Genomic DNA, 23,817 nt, shown 5'->3' on the forward strand with positions numbered 1-23,817 from the left:
TGTGTAGGGATATTAGTCTTACTAGAACTCAGACGTGCAGGGAGTTAATCATACTTGATAGGTCATGGCTTATTATCATTTTTTTTATCCTGACAAAACTCCTTTTGTTTATTCTCTTTTTATCCTAATACTCTTTCTCATTGTCCTTAATGCCTACCATATGCAATCATATTAGGTTTAATGATACACACTGCTGTTCACTGTTCAGTTGCTCAGTTGTGTCCAACTCTTTGTGACCCCATGACTGCAGCATGCCAGGCTTCCCTGTCCTTCACCAGCTCCCAGAATTTGCTCAAACTCATGTCCATCGAGTCAGTGATGCCATCCAACCATCTCATTCTCTGTCGTCTTCTTCTCCTGCCTTCAATCTTTCCCAACATCAGAGTCTTTTTCTTTTATTTAATTTTTTTAGTTTATTTTTTAAGTTTTAAAATCTTTAATTCTTACATGCGTTCCCAAACATGAACCCCCCCCCCCACCTCCCTTCTAATGAGTCAGTTCTTCGCATCATGAGGCCCAAGTATCAGAGTTTCAGCTTCAGCATCAGTCCTTCCAATGAATATCAGGGTTGATTCCCTTTAGAACTGACTGGTTTAATCTCCTTGCTTGCCAAGGAACTCTCAAGAGTCTTCAACACCAGTTCAAAAGCATCCATTCTTTGGCATTCAGCCTTCTTTATGGTGCAACTCTCATATCCATACATGACTACTGGAAAAACCATAGCTTTAACTATCCGGACCTTTGTCGCCAAAGTGACATCTCTGCTTTTTAATATGCTGTCTAGGTTTGTCACAGCTTTTCTTCCAAGGAGCAAGTGACTTTTAATTTCATGGGTGTAGTCACTGTCCACAGTGATTTTGAAGCCCAAGAAAACAGTCTGTCACTGTTTCCATTGTTTCCTCATCTATCTGCCATGAAGTGATGGGACTGGATACTATGATCTTAGTTTTTTGAATGTTGACTTTTAAGCCAGCTTTTTCACTCTCCTTTTTCACCTTCATTAAGAAGCTCTTTAGTTCCTCTTCTCTTTCTGCCATTAGAGTAGTATCATCTGCATATCTGAGGTTATTGATATTTCTCCCAGCAGTCTTGAGTTCAGCTTGAGCTTCATCCAGCCTGGCATTTCACATGATGTATTCTGCATATAAGTTAAATAAGCAGTTATATATACGTAAGATTTATGTATAACGATACATATATATTTTTAAGATTTTATTTTTGGCTGCACTGGGTCTTTTTTGCTCTGTGAGAGCTCTCTCCAGTTGTGGTGAGCAGGGTCTACTCTTCATTTTGGTGCACAGGCTTCTCATTTTAGAGGCTTCTCTTGTTGCCTAGCATGGCCGTTAGGTGTGGGAGCTTCAGTAGCTGTGGAGCACAGGCCCAGCTGCCAGGTGGCACTTCAAATCTTCCCAACCAGGGATTGAACCCAACTCCTCTGCACTGGCATTGACTTCTTAACCCGTGGACCACCAAGGAAGCTCTAACAATATTTTTTTTTGTTTTATGTGTTCTTACAAAATGTGTACACTTTTAATTTATGTAAATGATAGTTTGTCACATAGTTCATTCTTAGTGGGCTTTTTTTTTTGCTGCCATTTTTTAGCATTTTTAATTAAACATTACGGTTTTAAAATGTATCCATATGGCTCTGTGTATATCTAATCTGTTTACTGTAATTGCTATACAGTACATAAGGGTGTGCAGTCATTACATTTTACTACCCACTCTTCAGATGATAAACATCCAACTTCTTACTATCATACCAAAAAAAAGCTACAGTGAAAGTCCCCTTATGTGTCCTTCATACATCTGTATGAGAATTCCTTTGGCATATATATAGTTAAGAGCTGGGACTTCTCTGGTAGTCCAGGGGTTAAGACTCCATGCTTGCAATGCAGTGGGAAACAGTTCTATCCCTGGTTGGGGAAGATCCCACATGCTGCACACCCACCCCCCCAAAAAACCCCAAAAACATACTCAAGAGCAGAATTACTGGTCACAGGGTATGTATATACTTTTCCCCCTGAAATTAATATTTTAAAAACTTCTTTAATTGGAGTATAGCTTTTTTACAATGTTGTGTTAGTTTCTGCTGTACAACATGCATATACTTAATTTGACTATATCATGCCAGGCTGCTCTCCAAAGTAGCTACACTAGGTTACACTTTCACCAGTAATGAATGAGGGTAAATTCCCTCCCCTTGCCTACGCTTTCTAGTATTTACCAGTTTATTTGGTATAAACTGACATTTCATTCCTGTTTTTATTTGCATTTCTCTGATTACCAACCAGCTTCTCTTCATAAACTGATTGGTTTTTCAAGTTTCCTCTTCTGTAAACATCTTTGCCCCCCACCCTTTTAATTCTTAGCCATTTTTTCCCATTGGGGCTGCTGTCTTTTGTAAGAATACTTTCAAAATAGTCTACATTCTACTGTCCTCAGGTAGGTTTAGACATTACAAATACTTCTTCCTATTCTTTCCTTTGTTAACATCATTTATAGAACTACTCAGTTTTGATATAATCACATTTGTTAATTTTTTTTTCTTACAGTTGAAGCTTTTATTTAAAAAGTCCTTTCTGACCTGAAATCACAAATATATTCACCTACAAGTTCTTCTATTAACTTTGTCATTTAACCTTTCACTTTTAGATCTTTCATCCATCCATAGTCCATTCTTTTATATGGTGTTAGGTGAAAGTCGGTCTTAATTTTCCCCATATAATGGGCCAATTTCCCCCAAATTATCTTTTTAACAATCCATTCTTTCTCTTATTGACTTGGAAGCAAAACAGGTTTGGTTTTTTTTGGGTTTTTTTGGGAAATTAACTGGCAGTTCTGCAGGGAATAGAGATGAGAAGCAGGGATGTCCAGGTAAGAAATACTGCCACGGTCCAGACAGAAATTAGGATGCGACCAAGGGTTTGGGGTGAGGGTAGAGAGGAGAATCAAATCTGAGAGATGTATCGGAGATTGGAAATGTGGAGTGAAGGAGGAAAAGGAGCCAGAAACAACTTCAGTTTTGAATCTAGCACATTCTATGGCAAGAGGTGCAATTACTGAGATAAGGACAGGAGTGTGAACAGGTTTTGAAGAGATGCATACAGCTGTAGAAATGTTGAGGCTTTGGTGCCTGTAGACATATTTTGACCCTCACATTATTTTAAAATGTGTGTGTAATTAAATAACATTATTTGATAGCTGGGAGGTCTTTTTTTTTTTTTTTTTTAAAGATCTACATTCAGCTTCTTTCAAAAGATCAGGATGACTGTAACAACAAAACTACATTTTTGTCTGGCCTCAGTTGCACAGAACCCATCAACAGTTCCTACCACTTAATGTAGCAGGAGTTCCCCAACTCTGCACAGTCTGAACTGGACCCTGATTCTCACAGACATTTGGGATTGGGATCCTGGTAAAAGCAGAGTGATGATGGCAGAAAGGCATGGATGCTTGCCATCAGACTTAATTTGAATCCAAGGTTCAGCCATTTACTTTACTGTTCTAAACCTTTATTTTCTTATCACAAAGCATGGAGTACTCATCTTAATGGTTTCTTAGGAGAATTTAAAGAGAAAATGCACATAAAGCTCAATATTAATTGTTAGCAATCACTAGCTAGAAAAATATCCAAATAAAAATTGGAAATATAATTACAGAGCTGAGGAGAGAAACAGAACTATGAGCTGCTGATTGGAAAGCAGTGATACACAGCTCTGTCTTAAATTCACGGCTTTTTTTCCCCCTCTGGGCATGTAGAATCTTAGTTCCCTGATTAGAGATCAAACCTGTGCCCCCTACAGTGGAAGGGCCGAGTCTTAACCACTGGCCCACCAGGGAAGTCCTGTAATTTTCTTTATGACTGGAATGTCAGAACCTCCTCTCTACCACAACCGCATCTTCACTTCTTTAAATCCCTAAAACTTGACACACAGAAAGAATTTCATAAATGTTTGCGGGGAAAAAAAAAGAACAATGGGTAAAGGATCTATAAAAATAAACAAACAGACATTTTCTTTCATTTGTAGAACAGAAGAAAAATGACGTTACCAACTTACCTAAGTTTATTCCTGTCAGCCCAGCTGCACATTTCCTGCAAATAAAAATGTTAACCAAGGCATACAGTTGCATTCTGTACTCCTAGTTCCCAGGAAAAGGTCGCAAAAGGACACACACTTAGTCATGTAGGTTGCAAAATATATCTCTAATCCTCCCCAGTAAAATATTATTTAGACAGCATTTAGAAGAAGTATTTGTTGTATGTAATAATACCAACAAAACCCAACCAAAGAATACAAACAATTCTGATTTAGTGTGGAAAACTTCAAAGAAAAGATGGTTTGTGGGAATTGGTTTATCTTTTACTATGGTGACATATATATAGTTAACCTCTGAATTCTCCACAGAAACTTTTAACTCTTTAGAGAGCTAATTCTTAGGAAGGTTGATAATAAGTCCAGGGTCCCCGAAGATGAGAAAGGGGTCTGGGGTTCTTGAGGAGACAGGGGTCTGGAATTTGCAATGAGAAGTTAAGGACAAAGGTTGTTGGTTTTTTTTTTTTCCTCTACATTCCTAGTCACATAAAACGTTTTTTTTTGTTGTTGTTGTTTTTTAAGCCTGGAACTGATGATTACACAACAACTCACCTTAAACTCTGTCAGTTCAGTTCAGTCGCTCAGTCGTGTCTGACTCTTTGCGACCCCATGAATCGCAGCACGCCAGGCCTCCCTGTCCATCACCATCTCCCGGAGTTGATCCAAACTCATGTCCATCGAGTCCATGATGCCATGATATACTAAGGATTATATAACAACAATGTAACCTGCTTGAGGACAGTTTCTCCTTCCTGAAAACCTTCTGGCTAATCCTGCTATCTTAAAATGTAAGTTATGGGAGTGGGTCTAGTAAGAGCTTTACAACCTTGAGACAGTCTTTTGATTTATTGTAATAACTAATTTAAAAAGTATATAACTCCCTTGCTATCACTAGCAAGGGGGGCACTCTCCGTCCCCCTTCTGATGTCTATGTCAGAAGCTTTCTCTGTCCCTTTTTATACTTTAGTAAAACTCTGCTACACAAAAGCTCTTGAGTGATCAAGCCCGGTCCCTGGTCCCGAAGCTAAATCTTCCTCAAAGATCACGAATCACACATTGTCCACCGTAAGCTATCACCCTGTAAACCTCATGCTTCTGCTAAACACGTTTTCCACATTTACTTCGAATTCATTTCTTCAGGATACCCTGGTTATTTGTTCTTTTCATAGTATGTAAAATTGAAGTTGTCCCAATGTCCTAATACCAGGATGTTACTGCATCCTGATCTCACTCTTTGCAGGTAAGGAAAATAATCATATTATTTTGAGAAAGTATTCAGTTCAGTTCAGTCGCTCAGTTGTGTCTGACTCTTTGCGACCCCATGAATTGCAGCACACTAAGGCCTCCCTGTCCATCACCAACTCCCAGAGTTCACTCAAACTCACGTCCATCGAGTCGGTGATGCCATCCAGCCATCTCATCCTCTGTCGTCCCCTTCTCCTCCTGCCCCCAATCCCTCCCATCATCAGAGTCTTTTCGAATGAGTCAACTCCCCGCATGAGGTGGCCAAAGTACTGGAGTTTCAGCTTCAGCATCATTCCTTCCAATGAACACTCAGGACTGATCTCCTTTAGGATGGACTGGTTGGATCTCCTTGCAGTCCAAGGGATTCTCAAGAGTCTTCTCCAACACCACAGTTCAAAAGCATCAATTCTTCAGCGCTCAGCCTTCTTCACAGTCCAACTCTCACATCCATACATGACCACTGGAAAAACCATAGCCTTCACTAGACGGACCTTAGTCGGCAAAGTAATGTCTCTGCTTTTTAATATGCTGTCTAGGTTGCATTAGCGTAAATTAAGTGACACACCCACCACTGCCAAGACATTCCAAGTATAACCATCAGAGATCAAAAAACGGGTGATAAAAATAAAAAATGCATGGCAGCCCAATTTCTGGAAATCTCTGCCCCTTCCCCACAACAGTTGGAATAATCCTCCCATCATTAACCTATGAAATTACCCAGTCCATAAAAACTAACAAAGCCATATTTCAAGACCTCTCATTTTCTGAGATGGCCCACTCTATGGAGTGTGTTTCTCTCTAAATAAATCCATCTCTTACCTATCAGTCTCTCACTGAATTCTTTCTGCAATGAGACATCAACTGAGCTTTATTAAGTCTTGAAACCAGGTGTGTGATCTCAGTTAAAAAACCGTGGGTTCAGGTCCCAATTTGAATTGCATGGCTTCACCGTAATATTATCATACCCCTTAAAATTAACAATAAAAAAAAGGCTAACATCTAGTTCAGGAGAAATTTAGCTGTATGGAAGTTTTCAAGAATGAATCAAGATTACAAGTCTTTCAATAAGGCTTGATAAGCTTTCAATAAGGCTAAGAATTCAGAAGAAAAGAACTTCAAAACTAAAGACTGCAATCTCATTTTTTTCTTGTGCTGCTCTGCAAATATAAATCTGGACACTCAGATTCCAAAAGAAGATAAAAATAGTCTATGAATCAAAACCATTAATCATATCCTGTTATTTTTAGTTATGTTTCTTCCTGATATTTTAACTCAAAATCAGTTTAATATGTCTAATCACACTTTTTTTTTTTCAGGGAAAAAATATTTTAGGTTGAGGTGGAAAATTCTGACCAAAAGATACACTGAAAGCTAAATCAGGGTGGTTGTCAGAGTCTGTATCCATGACCTTGGATGAAGTGTTACTTAGTCACTTGGAAAGTCTTATATTAATAATCTGTCCTATGACTCAACTATCTGCCTCATAACACCCTCACAAAACACCCTCAAAAAATTCACACCTAGAAATGTAAAAAGTCACAAAAAATTAATGATAATTGGGTGACAGGTCACATTACCTTCCATACTAAAAGCAGACGCTAATAACAGAAATTTTGAGATAGCTTGTAAAAAAAAAAAAAAAAAATCTCTGAGTAAACTTTGGAGTCAAAGTACCAGCGTTTTGCTTCTGTTGGAAGACCCCGCCATACACAGAAGGTGCTCAAGAACACCTGCTGACTGGGTTTAACACTGGAACTAAACTTTTTTGACATAGTAGCTATTCAATTCCTGATTATGTAAAATGCAACGGATATGTGTTACTTCACATTCTGGAACCGAGGAGGAGAAAAGTTTTTTTCTCATACATGTTTTGCTCTGCACTCAGTGTTTTATCTGCTGTCCCCAATTTATACATTTATATTCAGGGTTCATGCTGAATTTGCATCTGTGTGAATGGAGACTGCAGCATCTCTACTTCAACCCCACTCCCAAATTTCAGGAAAGCCAGAGGACTGTCCATGGAGTAGGTGATAATGGGGGCATTTTCTGGACACTGATAGGAAGGTACTGGTCAACATTTTATTTTTACACTAATTCTTCTGGAATTACTCTACTAATTCCAGAAAGTCTACTCAGTAAGAACATCAGACCTCTGCAGACAATTCTGCTTCATCTTTTCCTGACCTAGAATTCACTAGACCTAAGTACACTTTACATTATCATGTATGCTTCTAATCACATACCAGCTTGTATATAAACACATTCCATCAGCTCACATACCAGTTTGGCAGCACAGCTTTACTCCCAACAGTAATATGAATAAAACAATAGCACTTGGCCTCTCTCTGAAGCTGTAGACTGAACTTTGCAGGAGGGATGATATGGGCAAAAAAATTTATATCCAGCTCAGTTCAGTCACCCAGTCAAGTCCAATTCTTTGCAATCCCATGAACTGCAGCATGCCAGGCCTCCCTGTCCATCACCAACTCCCAGAGTTCACTCAAACTCATGTCCATCGAGTCGGTGATGCCATCCAGCCATCTCATCCTCGGTCGTCCCCTTCTCCTCCTGCCCCCAATCCCTCCCAGCATCAGGATCTTTTCCAATGAGTCAACTTTTCACATGAGGTGGCCAAAGTATTGGAGTTTCAGCTTTACCATCAGTCTTTCCAATGAATACCCAGGACTGATCTCCTTTAGGATGGACTAGTTGGATCTCCTTGCAGTCCAAGGGACTCTCAAGCATCTTCTCCAACACCACAGTTCAAAAACATCAATTCTTCAGCGCTCAGCTTTCTTCACAGTCCAATTCTCACATCCATACATGACCACAGGAAAAACCATAGCCTTGACTAGATGGACCTTTGTTAGCAAAGTAATGTCTCTGCTTTTTAATGTGCTGTCTAGGTTGGTCATAACTTTCCTTCCAAGGAGTAAGCTTCTTTTTTTAATTTCATGGCTGCAGTCACCATCTACAGTGATTTTGGAGCCCCCCAAAATAAAGTCTGACACTGTTTCCACTCTTTCCCCATCTATTTCCCATGAAGTGATGGGACCAGATGCCATGATTTTCGTTTTCTGAATGTTGAGCTTTAAGCCAACTTTTTCACTCCCCTTTCACTTTCACCAAGAGGCTCTTTAGTTCTTCACTTTCTGCCATAAGGGTAATGTCATCTGCATATCTGAGGTTATTGATACTTCTCCTGGCAATCTTGATTCCAGCTTGTGCTTCTTCCAGCCCAGCGTTTCTCATGATGTACTCTGCATAGAAGTTAAATCAGCAGGGTGACAATATACAGCCTTGACATACTCCTTTTCCTATTTGGAACCAGTCTGTTGTTCCATGTGCAGTTCTAACTGTTGCTTCCTGACCTGCATATAGGTTTCTCCAGAGGCAGGTCAGGTGGTCTGTATTCCCATCTCTTTCAGAGTTTTCCACAGTTGATTGTGATCCACCGAGTCAAAGGCTTTGGCATAGTCAATAAAGCAGAAATAGATGTTTTTCTGGAACTCTCTTGCTTTTTCGATGATCCAGCGGATATTGGCAATTTGATCTCTGGTTCCATTTATACTACCTAGAGCCAAAATCAAACCAACCAACCAACAAAAACTGATGTGGCTTGGGCTTCCCTGGTGATCCAGTGGTTAAGAGTCAAGCCCTAGTTTGGGGAGATCTTACGCTGCAGAGCAACTAAGCCCGTGTGCCACAACTACTGAGCCTGTGCTCTAGTCCGGGAGCTGCAACTACTGAAGCCCAGGAACTCTAGAGCCTGTGTTCTGCAATAAGAGAAACCACCACAATGAAGACTAGTCCCCGCTCACTGCAACTAGAAAAAGCCTGCACACAGCAAAGAAGGTCTAGCACAGCCAAAAACAACTAACTGAATTTTTTTAAGAAATTGACGTGGCTTGACCAAGTTTTTCTTATTAGCTATACTCCTTTCTCAATCGTCTTTGTGAACAGGAATAATGCCTTCAGTATATTTGCTTTCTTAGAAAACTACATCAGAATCATAGAAAGAATTTTTTAAAAACATGAATCCCCAGGAACCCCCAACCCTTTATCACAAATACCGAAGTATGAGACTCAAGAATCTGTGATCTTAAGTTCCTCAGGTGCTTTTTCTATGGCCAGCACCAACAGTGTGTGAGAATCACTGCCCAGAATACCTAGAACATCACTCTATATAGTTACTTTATATAAATTTTTAAATGTTTATTTATTAGGCTACACTGGCATCTGGCATGTGGTATCTAGTTCCCTGACCAGGAATCAAACCCAGGTCCCAGGTCCCCTGCATTGGGAGGCTGGAGTCTTAGCCACTGGATCACCAGGGCTATAAAAACCCTACAAATGTTTTATACACACACACACAGAGACATATATTTGATGAATGAATGAATAAGTCAAGACTGGAAATCAGCAACTCTCTGAGTTCTAACCACACCCAAGATCTACTGGTCTAGTCTCTTCTTTCTTTTGTTTTTATATGTATGACTTCATTGAATTTTCCTAAAGAACCTTTGATCTCAGCCCTCTTGTACAGATAAGGTCTAGTCTCTTCTGTTTTGCAGCTTGCATTGTCTGACCTAGACAGATGCTGACTGAATTCTGATCTGTGTGACCTCACCCCATTCCACCCCAAGCAGCCACCAACAATCCTACTCAGCCAAAAAACAGTGATAAGAAAACTGCTTTATTTTTACCCCTCGACCAGTAAAGTAAATAGACTGAAATCATAAACCCTGGCCTCACAGAAATACCTCCTGATATTCAACATAACAACTTATTGGTTGTCTACTACAGACTGTATATGTGGCAGGCACAGTAGACGATACAGAATGATTACAAGACTTGATACTTAACCTTGAATATTCAAGTTGATAAGACAGAAGGACGTGTCACATCCTGTGCTGGGAGCCTTTTGATACCATCTTATTCATTCCTCAGAGCAGTTCTCCAGGGGAGAAAAGTATCATCTCTAGGTTACAGGTGAAGAAGTTGAGGCTTAAAGAGGTTAAATACCATCTCACAATTATATACTGACAGAGTTTGTATTTGAACTTCTCTTCTTTCTGACTCTAGAATTGAAGCTATAAACCCTAAACTACTATATATTGTTCAATGGAGATTATTATCCATTCAATGTTATCCACTCCAGAAGTATGTAATAAGCATTTACTATATACTAGGTCCTGGCATAGACGCAGATACACAGGGTCTCTGTCTTCATACAGTTTCAAGTTTAACTGGAAAAGGAGGTATTTAACAGTAAATGCAATGACGATTATAAGGGAAAACTACAGGATGCTATTTAGGAGCGGTAACCAGGAACTTATTTTGGTCTAAGGATTCAGGAAGTAGCCAAATCCTTCTAAAGTCAGGAACTTCACTTCCCAGCTGCAGGATCTGGGGAGAATTACACTTCCTTATTTGCAAAATAATGACAATAACACCAGTTACAGATTTTGTGAAGGTTAAGAGATACAGTGTATGTAAAGCACAGAAACTGACAAAAAGTAACCACTCAATAATCATTAATTAACAGCTATTTAAAATTTTCATTCATATTTGGAGAAGGCAATAAGAATACACAAAAGCAGGGGTAAAACAGAGAAAAGAGCAGTAGGAGAAGGAAAATGCAGGGCAAAGCCCCTAAGCCAAGAGAGGCAAAGTATCACATAACTTGCTATAAGATCCAGTCCTGGAGAAGGTCCTCAACCTTACTGACAGCAGGGACCAGTTTCATAGAAGACAATTCTTCCACAGGCCTGGGGAAGGGGGATGGTTTCAGGATGATTCAAGTGCATTACACTTATTATGCACTTTATTTCTATTATTATTACATCAGCTCTACCTCAGATCATCAGGCCTTAGATCTCAGAAGCTGGGGTCCCCTGCTGTAGAGAGCTCTGCCAGAGAAAGCTGGACAGGTAGGTGGGGACCACATCAAGCCTTCAAGTAAAGATTTGCCTTTGTACAAAGGCAAATGAACCATCTAAAGGAATTTAAGACAAGAAGAGACTTGTTGAGATTCAAATTTTAAAAGACAACCCCAAGGGAGGGTGGAGACAATTTCTGTTTCATTTTATATACATATATATATACGGTGCCATTGCCTTCTCAGATATATATATATATATGTGATTTCCCTGGTGACTCAGACGGTAAAGCGTCTGCCTACAATGCTGGAGACCTAGGTTCGATCCTTGGGTCAGGAAGATCCTCTGGAGAAGGAAATGGCAACCCACTCCAGTACTCTTGCCTGGAAAACCCCATGGACGGAAAAGTCTGGTAGGCTACAGTCCGTGGGGTCACAAAGAGTCAGACACAACTGAGAATTCACCTTCACCTTCACTATACATATATAGGCAAATTGCCAACATCCGATGGATGATTGAAAAAGCAAGGGAGTTCCAGAAAACATCTATTTCTGTTTCATTGACTATGCCAAAGCCTTTGACTCTGTGGATCACAATCAACTGTGGAAAATTCTGAAAGAGATGGGAATACAGACCACCTGACCTGCCTCTGGAGAAACCTATATGCAGGTCAGGAAGCAACAGTTAGAACTGCACATGGAACAACAGACTGGTTCCAAATAGGAAAAGGAGTATGTCAAGGCTGTATATTGTCACCCTGCTGATTTAACTTCTATGCAGAGTACATCATGAGAAACGCTGGGCTGGAAGAAGCACAAGCTGGAATCAAGATTGCCGGGAGAAATATCAATAACCTCAGATATGCAGACAACACCACCCTTATGGCAGAAAGTGAAGAAGAGCTAAAGAGCCTCTTGATGAAAGTGAAAGAGGAGAGTGAAAAAGTTGGCTTAAAGCTCAACATTCAGAAAACGAAGATCATGGCATGCGGTCCCATCACTTCATGGCAGATAGATGGGGAAGGAGTGGAAACAGTTTCAGACTTTATTTTTGGGGGCTCCAAAAGCACTGCGGATGGTGATTGCAGCAATGAAATTAAAAGATGCTTACTCCTTGGAAGGAGTTAGGACCAACCTAGACAGCATATTAAAAAGCAGAGACATTACTTTGCCAACAAAGGTCTGTCTAGTCAAGGCTATGGTTTTTCCTGTGGTCATGTATGGATGTGAGAATTGGACTATAAAGGCCGAGCGCCGAAAAATTGATGCTTTTGAACTGCGGTGTTGGAGAAGACGCTTGAGAGTCCCTTGGACTGCAAGGAGATCCAACCAGTCCATCCTAAAGGAGATCAGTCCTGGGTGTTCATTGGAAAGACTGATGCTAAAGCTGAAACTCCAATACTTCGGCCACCTGATGTGAAGAGCTGACTCATTGGAAAAGACACTGATGCTGGGAAAGATTGAGGGCCGGAGAAGGGGACGACCGAGGATGAGATGGCTGGATGGCATCACCAACTCGATGAACATGGGTTTGGTTGGACTCCGGGAATTGGTGATGGACAGGGAGGCCTGGCGTGCTGCGGTTCATGGGGTTGCAAAGAGTCGGACACAACTGAGCGGACACGACTGAGCGACTGAACTGAACTGAATTGACATGATTCCCTGGTGGCTCAGTGGTAAAGAATCTGCCTGCCAATGCAGGAGACTCAGATTCTATCCCTGGTCCAGAAAGATTCCCCTGGAGAAGGAAATGGCAACCCACTGAAGTATTCTTGCCTGGGAAATCCCATGGACAGAGGAGGCTGTCAGGTGGGCTACAGTCTGTGGGGTCACAAAGAGTGAGACAAGACCTTAGCAACTGAACAACTATATATGCATGTATGTGTGTGTAATAATTTCCAATTAGTTTGCACATGCAGCTTTAGTAATTTCAGTGATGAATGTGTTACCTTGATTGTGGTAATAGTTTCACAGATATAAGTCAGATTTGATCAACTTTTACACTTTAAATGTATGCAGTATGTGCATGCGTGCTAAGCCACTCAGCCATATCTGACTCTTTGTGACCCTATGGACTGCAGCTTGCCAGCCTCCTCTGTCCATGGGATTCTCCAGGCAAGAATACTGGAGTGGGTTGCCATGACCTTCTCCAGGGGATCTTCCCTACCCAGGAATCGAATGCATGTCTCTTATGTCTCCTGCATTGACATGTGTGTTCTTTACCACTGGCACCACCTGGGAAGCGTATGCAGTATATTTTATGTCAAATATACCTTTCACTTTGACCCAGCTTTCTGGAGCTATTAGTAATTGCCCTCCACTCCTCCTAGTAGCATATTGGACACCTTCTGACCTGGGGGGTTCATCTTCCAGTGTCATGATCTTTTTGCCCTTTCATACTGTTCATGGGGTTCTCGTGGCAAGAATACTGGAGTGGGTTGCCATGAACTTCAGCGGACCATGTTTTATCTGAACTCTCCTCTACAATCCGTCCGTTTTGGGTGGCCCTGCACATAGCTTTATTGAGTTACACAAGCCCCTTCGCCATGACAAGGTTGTGATCAATGACAGGGATTAAAAATAATAAATTATTTTCTTAAAAAATAAGCAATTTTTATCAAAGATAGGAAGACAAATCAGCAGTGGCCAAAATACTCTACTTAGATGATGGATGGTGAGGGCTTAGATCATGATGGTGGCAACTGGAATGGAGAAAAAACTTGAAGCTTCATTGGATATGGAGGGTATGAAGGATAAAGTCTAAAAGAGAAGAATCTGGGGATTTTCCAGATTACTAGTTTGAGCAAGCTAGGTAGATGGTGGTACTGCAAGTTAAGTTCCCCAGACAAGAAACAAAAACTAGCATGCAGAACTTTAATTAGATTGCTCTTGAGATCAACACCAATGAAAGGGGGAGAAGAAAGCAGAATTAGACCGAGAATTAGCTAGCCATTTGTGGAGCTCTAGAACAGAGATGGCCCTTCAAATAGCCCGCAGAGGAGGTGGAAAGGCCAGACCTTTACACCATCACACCAATGGGACAAGAGGACGGAGGAACAGCCTTGGGCAAAGCAGCTCTCTTCAGATGAGGCAATCCCCAAAGAGGACTCATATCTGCAGGCCACTGCCAGCTAGCCATCTCTCAGGAACCGCAAAAATAAGTCATTAATTTGGGCTGCAGATATCAGGGTCCTCCACTGTTGGGGACCCTCTCACTGAGAGACACAGGACACTTAGTTCTTAGACTGATAACAACTTTACATATAATGAAGGCACAAACAGCACTCAAGGAGGAGTCTATAAATAGTTTGATAACAAAGTCTAAATCTGATGGTTACAGAAGGGTTTTAGAAGCCTCACTTTCTGAAATCACACCACTGCAGGAAAAACTCTCCAATTTCTTAAGATGATAATGATGAAGTTTCTTTGGAAATAAAAATAATCTGAGGAGACTGACTCTGTCTACTCTCTGTTTCTCTCCATCCACACTGTAGGATTCAAACCCACCTCCCCACCCCAAGCCCTGACTACTCCTTTGATTATCATTCTAGCCTCCTAAAGCAGTTGCTCCTATGCTCAGCCAACCTGTTCTCTACATTTCAAATGCTAACCATTTATACTAACTACTAACCAGCAGCTAGCACAGTGCCTGGTGCATAGTACCTGCTCAATTAATACTTGTTGAAAGAAAAAAAATGACTAAGGAATAAGATACATTACACTGTATTCAATGTGTAATGCCACGAAAATTCATGAATTTCACCTAGACTAAATAATATCCCAGTGTAAATTCATCCAAAGACTCCTCTTGCCCCTGGGGCAGAATCTGACCCAATCTATAAGGTCTTGGCAGTGTAGTCTCTGATCACCTCTGCACCTTTGCTTTTCACTCCTACCTCTCCTCTCTCTCCTTAAGTCCTCAGATATGCCATGTTCCCTTTGGTTTAGGGGTGTGTTTCCACATGATGTTTCCTCTGCCTGGGCCATTCTTCACCCTTCTCCATATACAAGCCAACTGCCTCTCTTTCCCTAAACACTGTCCCACCAAATATTGCCATACCTCCCCCATCACAGACACACACTCATCTTAACATACATCCACATATGTAGCTAATTCCTATACAGTGTTAGGATTCATGCTCCCTGACCAGCCCTCTCTGCAAATCTGGTTTAGGTGCCCATTCTTTCGGCTCACATGCTACCTTTTGATTCCCTGATCAGACCATTTATCACCATTAATTAAAACTGCTTATAATTTTTTTAACCTCACCCCTTTCTCACCCCACTTGATTATACTCTCCCTGAGAGCAGGAGTTTGGACTGTCTTATTCATTTTTATCTCCTTTGTGGCTGGCACTGTGCCTAGAATATCATGCATGCTCAGTCATGTCCAACTCTTTTTGACCCCATGGACTGTAGCCCATCAGTCTCCTCTGTCCCTGGGATCTCCCAGGCAAGAATCCTGGAGGGGGTTTCCATTTCCTTCTCCAGAGTATCTTCCCAACTCAGTGATTAAACCTGCATCTCCTGCATTGGCAAGTGGATTCTGTATCACTGTGCCACCTGGTAAGTTCTTAATAAATATTTGTTGAAGGAAAAAGAAAGCATAACAAATATTAAATGTTATGTATTAAAATCAAAGCAAAAAATACAGATTCATGATACACATCATGACATTTACAAATAGACAAATAGCAAATATGCCATTTAAGTAATGTATTAAGAATTCCCATTCCATTTATTTTCTGCTATCCACTTCAAAAAGGTGAATTATCCCCATGACAGGAGGTCATCTCATTGACCTCATGAAGTTCTATGCAACACTTACTTGCAAGATTGATGTTAATTCTTTAAAGCAAAATTCCCTCAAGGCTGATTTAGGAAAACTTTCTTCTAATACAAGGTGACAATAGTTAGTTATGATTTGTTAACAATCCACTTCATCTTAATAAGCCCTTAGACCCTCAACTATTACCAGGGGTTTGCTGGCCAGCCCAGAAGTCACATTTTTTGCTAGAGAACAGGCAACAAGTTGTTGCTCCTTGTTTTTTTGCTCCACGGTACCTGGAAAAAACTTACCTTATGCAAATTTGAGTGAGCAAAAAGTAATGATAATCTTGAGCCCAAATTTTCTTTCATATTTTGACCTAAGATAAAGGTCAAGAAGCTTTCCTGGTGGCCCACTTCCCCTGCACTCCCAGAGCACTTCCACCGCAGGGGCACAGGTTCACTCCCTGGTCAGGGAATGAAGATCCTGCATGTTATGTAGTCTGGCAAAAAAAAAAAAGTCAAAATGTCAAGCAAATAACTAGAACTTATATTTGCATGGTACCAAATAAACATAAATACTTTCTCATTACCTCCTCGTTTCATAACACTGGTAAAGCTGGACAATTAATTCATTGCTGAATTGTTGATTCAACTTGAATTTTAAGGAGAATGACTGTGGATTTCACTCTCTAAATCAATAAGCTGGTTATTTCAATGTTTTTATTTGCATCAGACCAAATTACTGATGATGTATTACTTAATGATTTTAAGCAACAGTATTTCTTGCTTTTGGTGTTGACCTTATAACAATGAATAATATTTGTTCACGCTTATTCTTTCTGTGCTTTGTAAATAATCACTTTAAATCACGTCCTGTCGTTGAGTTGAGGGAGATTTCACTAGTAATGGTCATGTGGCATAATGCTCTACTGGCAAGAAAAGAGCCTAATCTAGTCAATGGCATCATCACTGTCCCTCTAGGTTAGACAGCAAGTGATGAAGAGATACAGTCCTTGAGTGAAGGGTCAGAGAAAGTATGCAAAGAGCCTTCTAGACAAGGTGGGAGAATGATATCAGCCTTGCTTGAAGCTAGACCTAAGTTCAAATACCAACTCTAGCACCAATCAGCACTGTGAGCTCAAAGTAAGCCCCAGATCCTTTTGAGCACAGTTTTATTAACTGCACTGCAATCTGCCACGTAGAATGATACATGTAAACTAGCACATAATTGCACTCATCTTACGGTAAAGCATCTGTCTACAATGCGGGAGAGCCGGGTTCAATCCCTGGGTTGGGAAGATCCCCTGGAGAAGGAAATGGCAATCCACTCCAATACTATTGCCTGGAAAATCCCATGGACAGAGGAGCCTGGTAGGCTACAGTCCATAGGGTTGCAAACAGTTGGACACGACTGAGCGACTTCACTTTCACTTTCACTTACACACTGGCAAAGTAATCCTCAGAATTCTCCAAGCCAGGCTTCAATAGTGTATGAATGGTGAACTTCCAGATATTCAAGCTGGATTTAGAAAGGGCAGAGAAACAAGAGATCAAATTGCCAACATCCATTGGATCATCAAAAAAGCAAGAGTTCCAGAAAAACATCTACTTCTGCTTTATTGACTATGCCAAAGCCTTTGACTGTGTGGATCTCAACAAACTGCGGGAAATTCTTAAAGAGATGGGAATACCAAACCACCTGACCTGCCTCCTGAGAAATCGGTATGCAGGTCAAGAAGCAACAGTTAGAACTGGACATGCAACAGACTGGTTCCAAATCAGGAAAGCAGTATGTCAAGGCTGTATATTGTCACCCTGCTTTTTAACTTATATGCAGAGTACATCATGAGAAATGCTGGACTGAATGAAGCACAAGCTGGAATCAAGATTGCCAGAAGAATATCAATAACCTCAGACATGCAGATGATACCACACTTATGGCAGAAAGCAAAGGAGAAATAAAAAGCCTCTTAATGAAAGTCAAAGAGGAAAGTGAAAAGGTTCGCTTAGAACTCAACATTCAGAAAACTAAGATTATGGCATTGGTCCCATCACTTCATGGCAAATAGATGGGGAAACAATGGAAACAGTGACAGATTTTATTTTGGGCTCCAAAATCACTGCAGATGATGACTGCAGCCATGAAATTAAAAGACACTTGCTCCTTGGAAGAAAAGCTATGACCAACCTAGACAGCACATTAAAAAGCAGAGACATTACTTTGCCAACAAAGGTCTGTCTAGTCAAAGCTATGGTTTTTCCAATAGTCATGTATGGATATGAGAGTTGGACTATAACAAAAGCTATGCCCAAGAATTGATGCTTTTGAATGGTGGTGTTGGAGAAGACTCTTGAGAGTCCCTAGGACTGCAAGGAGATCCAACCAGGCAATCCTAAAGGAAATCAGTCCTGAATATTCATTGGAGGGACTGGTGCTGAAGCTGAAACTCCAATACTTTGGCCACCTGATGCAAAGAACTGACTCACTGGAAAAGACCCTGATGCTGGTAAAGACCGAAGGCAGAAGGAGAAGAGGACAACAGAGGATGAGATGATTGGATGGCATTATTGACTTAATGGACATGAGTTTGAGTAAGCCTCAGGAGTTGATGATGGACAGGGAAGCCTGGCATGCTGCAGTCCATGGGGTTGCAAAGAGTCAGACATGACTGTGTGACTGAACTGAACTGTATTAAAAGGATTTAGAATAGTGCTGGCCCCCATTAAGCATGTGATAATTTTTTTTAAGTTTTTATTGAATTTGTTACAATATTGCTTGTATTTTATGTTTTGCTTTTTGGTCATGAGGCATGTGGGATCCTGACTAAGGATTAAATCCATACGCCCTGCATTGGAAGATGAAGTCTTAACCACTGGACCACCAGGGAAGTCCCAGCATGTAATAATCTGCAGCTATACCAGGGTTATACGCAGTAGTTAATGCAGCACCAACAGCCAAGTGAGAAACACAGCACTGATGTGTTCAGTTGCTGCCAGGGGCTCCTCAGGCCAAACTTCTTGGTTTTCTGCAATCTGGCTAACTCCTCAAGATTAAAAGAACCTTCTGTTTATCAGACAAAGCTCCCTTCCTCTTGCGTGCACACATGCTAAGTCGCTTAAGTCATGTTCGACTTTTTGAGACCCAGGGGGCTGTAGCCCGCCAGGCTCCTCTGTCCACAGGATTCTCCAAGCAAGAATACTGGAGTGGGTTGCTATGCCCCCCTCCAGGGGATCTTCCAGGCCCAGGGATCAAACCCGTGTCTCTTATGTCTTGGCAGGTGAGTTAGCGGTCTCCAGAAAGCACATCTTCTCAGCAGATCATAGAGATCAAAAAGAGACCTTAATGTGGAAGAACTTTAGAACTAAGCTCTATGTCTCTGCTTCACTGTGGCCAGCATAGGGTAACTAACTGCCCCATTCTGCCCTGGACTGTTTCCTGGATCATGGGACCTTCAGTACTAACATCATGACAATCTCAGGCAAACTGAGATGACTTATCATCCTAGCATTTTCCAAGGTTGGGCAGGTAGCCTGATAATATGTAGCCTAACAAGTGGAGGGATGGTTAGCATTACTGACTAAATGAACAGTAATTTGAGCAAACTCCAGGAGATAGTGGAGGACAGAGGAGCCTGGCATCCATGAGGTTGCAAAGAGTCAGACATGACTTAAGTGATGGAACAACAATAAATTTTATTAATCCTATAATGATTAACACTTTTCAATTAAAACTCTCATGTAGGTAATAATGAACATTGAAATGAAGAGTTTCATTTCATTGCAATTTACCCAAGCTGTTGAAAACTTTTGAGAAGCTTTTTCTCAATTCTCTTTGAATCACTATTCCTCTTTTCTTAACAAAGTTAACAATGGTCCAATCCTTCGAGTATTGTGCTATTAATTCCCATTTGAAGCAATTAACTCACTGATACTCTCAGCAACACAAAGAACTATTTCTGAAATAACTGTTTAATTAAGCCCAGCAGAAATAAGAATGGAGAATACAAAGAAACAGACTCTGAACTGGGCATGAAATTTTGTACCACATGGAATTCTCTTCTTCTATAGAAGCCTAAAGGTTATTCAAAATATCTAGTTCTACTATCATGAAACAATGCCATCTGCAGGAACTGTGGTTGGATTAGAGATTATCATACCGAGAGAAATTAAGTCAGAGAAATACAAATATCATATGCTATCACTTACATGTGGAATCTTAAAAAAGAAGCAAGTTAACTCATTTTCAAAGCAGAAATAGACTTAGACAAAACAAACATGATTACCACAGTGGAAGGGGTGGGGGAGGGATAAACTTGGAGTTTGGGATTAACAGATACATACTACTTTATATAAAATAGATAAAGGAACTATATCTTGTAATGGAACTATATCTTATAATGGAAAAGAATCTGAGAACACAGGTGTATATATATATATATATGACAATTTAAAAAGAGAAATGTATTATCAACCTTACTTCTTTTCATTACTATGTGGCAATAAATGATTTGAATTTGTGGCTTCATTTACACATTTTATATACAATTGGTTGGGCAACAAAAAAGTTAAAAGTGACTTATACTTTCAGAAATGCTACAGGTAGCAACCAAAGTTACAATTTTAGACGTAATAACTGAGTACTGTATTTATGTTTATCAGCAACATCTCAAGTTTCTCTTATCTGGCCTAAAACATTTAGAAATCACCTTTTCTGTATTTTCAATTACCACCTGCATAGCTTCTTTTGCATTCCCTAGATCTCTCCCTTTCCTTTTGGCCTCTGGATCCTTGCCCTATAACATTACTCACTTCCTGACTTCAGTGAGTAACTTCCAACCTGAGGCAAAACTGTAAACCAGTAAGTCTCTTTCCCCCATCTCCTTCCTCTTCCCCTCCTTTCTTCTCCATGATACTCTCAGTTCATTAATGACATTATACCCTCTTGACTTAAATCCACTGCTCCAAGAACTTAGTTTCTCTTCTCAGCTAAGAAAATTCTGGGGGGTGGATAGTAAATCCCAATTATTCAAATTTCTTTGACATACAACTTGCAATGAATGAACAATGCTTTTAGCCAAAAAGTACCTTTTTTTCTATTATTTAAAAAAAGGGTCTGCTAAGCAAATTAATAACAGTCTGATAAATAATGAAAATCTTTAAAGTAATATTCCATTATTTTATACATAATGGAATATTTTTATATAACATACAATATATTTAGTATATAACTTCTTAGAAGTTCACAAAAGTAATTTTTTAAAGCACTGGCAATACATTTTCTTTATTGGAAAAATTACAATATCTGTTGAGGTTTATAAAATGAGCTTACAATTTCATTCAGTATTTGGGAATTATGGTTTTCATTACATCAGACTCATACTATTTCACAATTTACTAAATATGATTTGCTGGACTATTGGTGAAAAGAAACTAAAATTGTCAGGTGCACACAAACATTTAAGAAACACCATTACTAATGAAGAATGAAACCTTCATTGGTTCTTTTTCATCTCATACCTCATAAATTTTCAGTATCTACAGGTTTACTGAGTCAATTCCAATGAGAAGGGTAGAAACTCAATGAAACCACTAGCAAATAAAGCTGGACAATCACAAACAAAGTAGGTCATATTGTTTGGAGAATCAATTTGTTTTCAGTAAAAAAACTAGACTGTCCTTATTTCATATATCAGTTGGCAATTTGATAATGTTATCTTAATGTTTAAAAAGTAGAACAGGAAATTAAATGCATGTTTTAATTCAAACTGTCATGAAAACATTTTTGTTATGACAAATTTATCTACACCAAAAGGGTGTTAGGGGAGATTTGCAAATAATCCAAAACAAAATAAAACTTTTTAAAGAGTACTATTTGGCTTTGGACATTGTACCAAAATCTAGTGATGGCAGTCAGATTTTTTCCAAGATATTTGAAATAGGGTTGGTAAGACCACTTCCTGAAAGTTAAACTTTAAGATTATACACAATGGACACGAGCAGAAGTAGGCAAAGTCACCTTTAAAATGCAAACTTGGCTGACTTGATTGTGACTTGATTTTTATCGAAGAATATTGCTAAAAGGTTTGGGTAGCCATGGAAACAGAGAAAAAAGCATACAGAGGCACTTGAGGGCTAGTGTCCATCCAAATGCTGTCAGGAGAGAAGAAGCCCAAATCAACAGACTAGCAAGATGTCCCTACTGTACTGGAGATCAATATATAAAGCTGCAACTATTGGAAACTGAGTATTTCTATCTTTGGGATGAAACTGTCCTGTCATGGAGATAGATGAATCAAGAACAGTCTATACACACAACTCAGCTTGTTCTGAATTTGTGCTCATCGAGCAACCTTCTGATAATGTCTTTGGTTTCCCGAATAAGTTTGTCTACATAGAAAATGCATTGGCTTTCCATCGTGAGTATTCAGGTATACAAATTACAGCTCTTGGAAATTAATAACTATTCTGGTTGCACGTGCCAGTCTTGTGACCTTGGTTAAGGTAAGTTCATCTGATTGCTGGAGCTGTTCCATGCTGCTAATGAAAAATATTTTTGTTCTAACAAACTCCAGACAACATTCTAGAGTATTCTGGAAAATTCACCAAAGTAATGCTTCCTGTCTCCTTGAGGGCAGCCAGCAGGCCTTTCCCTGGCTATACCAGCCAAGCACTTCCATTTCGAAAGATCATTGACATCAACGGTGTGGGGACTGAATGCCTGTGATTTACCTCTCTTTATTTCATTTGTTCCAACACTTCTACAGTGACAATTTCATAATCATAATGGTGTAGAAGACAACTAACCTGTTTGAGCTTCATTTAAAACCTAAAAAAATGCCATCTGTTAAAATCTGAAACACAATGCTCTATAGTTGCACATGCATGCACACTACATATACATACACTGTATATATGTACATACACATTTATCACTTGTTTCTCATAACAATTTTATGAGTCATGAATTTTTTTCATTACACATTAAAACTCTTCCTGGGACTTCTGTGGTTCAGAGGTTAAGACTATGCCTTCCAACGTTGGGGTAAGGGTTCAATCCCTGGTGTGGAAACTGCACGCCCGTGGGTGCAGCCAAAAATTTAAAAAAAAAAACAAAAACCATTTTTCTGACTGTAAAATCTGGGTATTATAGAAAGGTGAACATAACATTTTTTAAAAAAAATCTGATGGCTCTAAACACTATTAATGTGTTTGCCATTACAAATAGTTCAAAATACATTTTAAAGTTTTCCTATAAACATGCATATATGTGTGTTTTTAATGTGTGTTTTTATAGCATATTTATGGCATAAGCATATTATGGCTTAAGCATTTCCCTTATCTTTAGACATTACTCAAAATTTAATGGCTTCCAAATATTCCATAATATAAATATATCACAATGCATTTATCTCTATATCTTTATCAACACACAAGTATTGGTGTTATGAGTACTGAGTGTTGTGTTTGCACCTTTCTAGAAAATACCAACATATTGCCAAATATCAAGGTTAAATTTTATGCACAGCTTAATTTTAATTAAACTGTCAAACTGCTGTTTGAACCAAGTCACACAACTATCCAGCACCTACCAAGAGCGCTCACTTGTCTGAAGCATAACAACCTGTAACTGAGGTCTCTCCAAGTTTCTGGAAAGACCTCAGACAAAATCTTTACCCTGCAGCGCGAGCTCTAATCTTAGGAACTCCCCCCGTCCAGCAAGAGGCGCCGTAGCCTTCCGCCAGGGTTGGGCCGCCACGGAGTCCTCACGTGAGCAGGCCGTCTCCGCGCCGTAGGGGCGGTCTTGCGGGGATTCGCCTTACGCAC

General features: G+C 39.9%; 1 long non-coding RNA gene across 2 annotated transcripts; it reads right to left on the minus strand.

The window, feature by feature from the left end:
• Positions 1-385: 385 nt before the first annotated feature.
• On the minus strand, positions 386-23,758 carry LOC105606472 (uncharacterized). 2 transcript variants are annotated; one of them, XR_009595688.1, is made up of 5 exons: positions 23,583-23,758; positions 16,303-16,493; positions 4,650-4,798; positions 4,062-4,096; positions 386-1,138 (listed from the first exon to the last, which is right to left on the minus strand). It is a non-coding gene; the product is annotated as an uncharacterized LOC105606472 (long non-coding RNA). The 2 variants fall into 2 exon arrangements; XR_001043989.5 differs by lacking the exon at positions 4,062-4,096.
• Between the last annotated feature and the right edge of the window lie 59 nt (positions 23,759-23,817).

This window comes from Ovis aries, chromosome 12 (assembly GCF_016772045.2).
Source record: "Ovis aries strain OAR_USU_Benz2616 breed Rambouillet chromosome 12, ARS-UI_Ramb_v3.0, whole genome shotgun sequence".
NCBI lineage: Eukaryota > Metazoa > Chordata > Mammalia > Artiodactyla > Bovidae > Ovis > Ovis aries.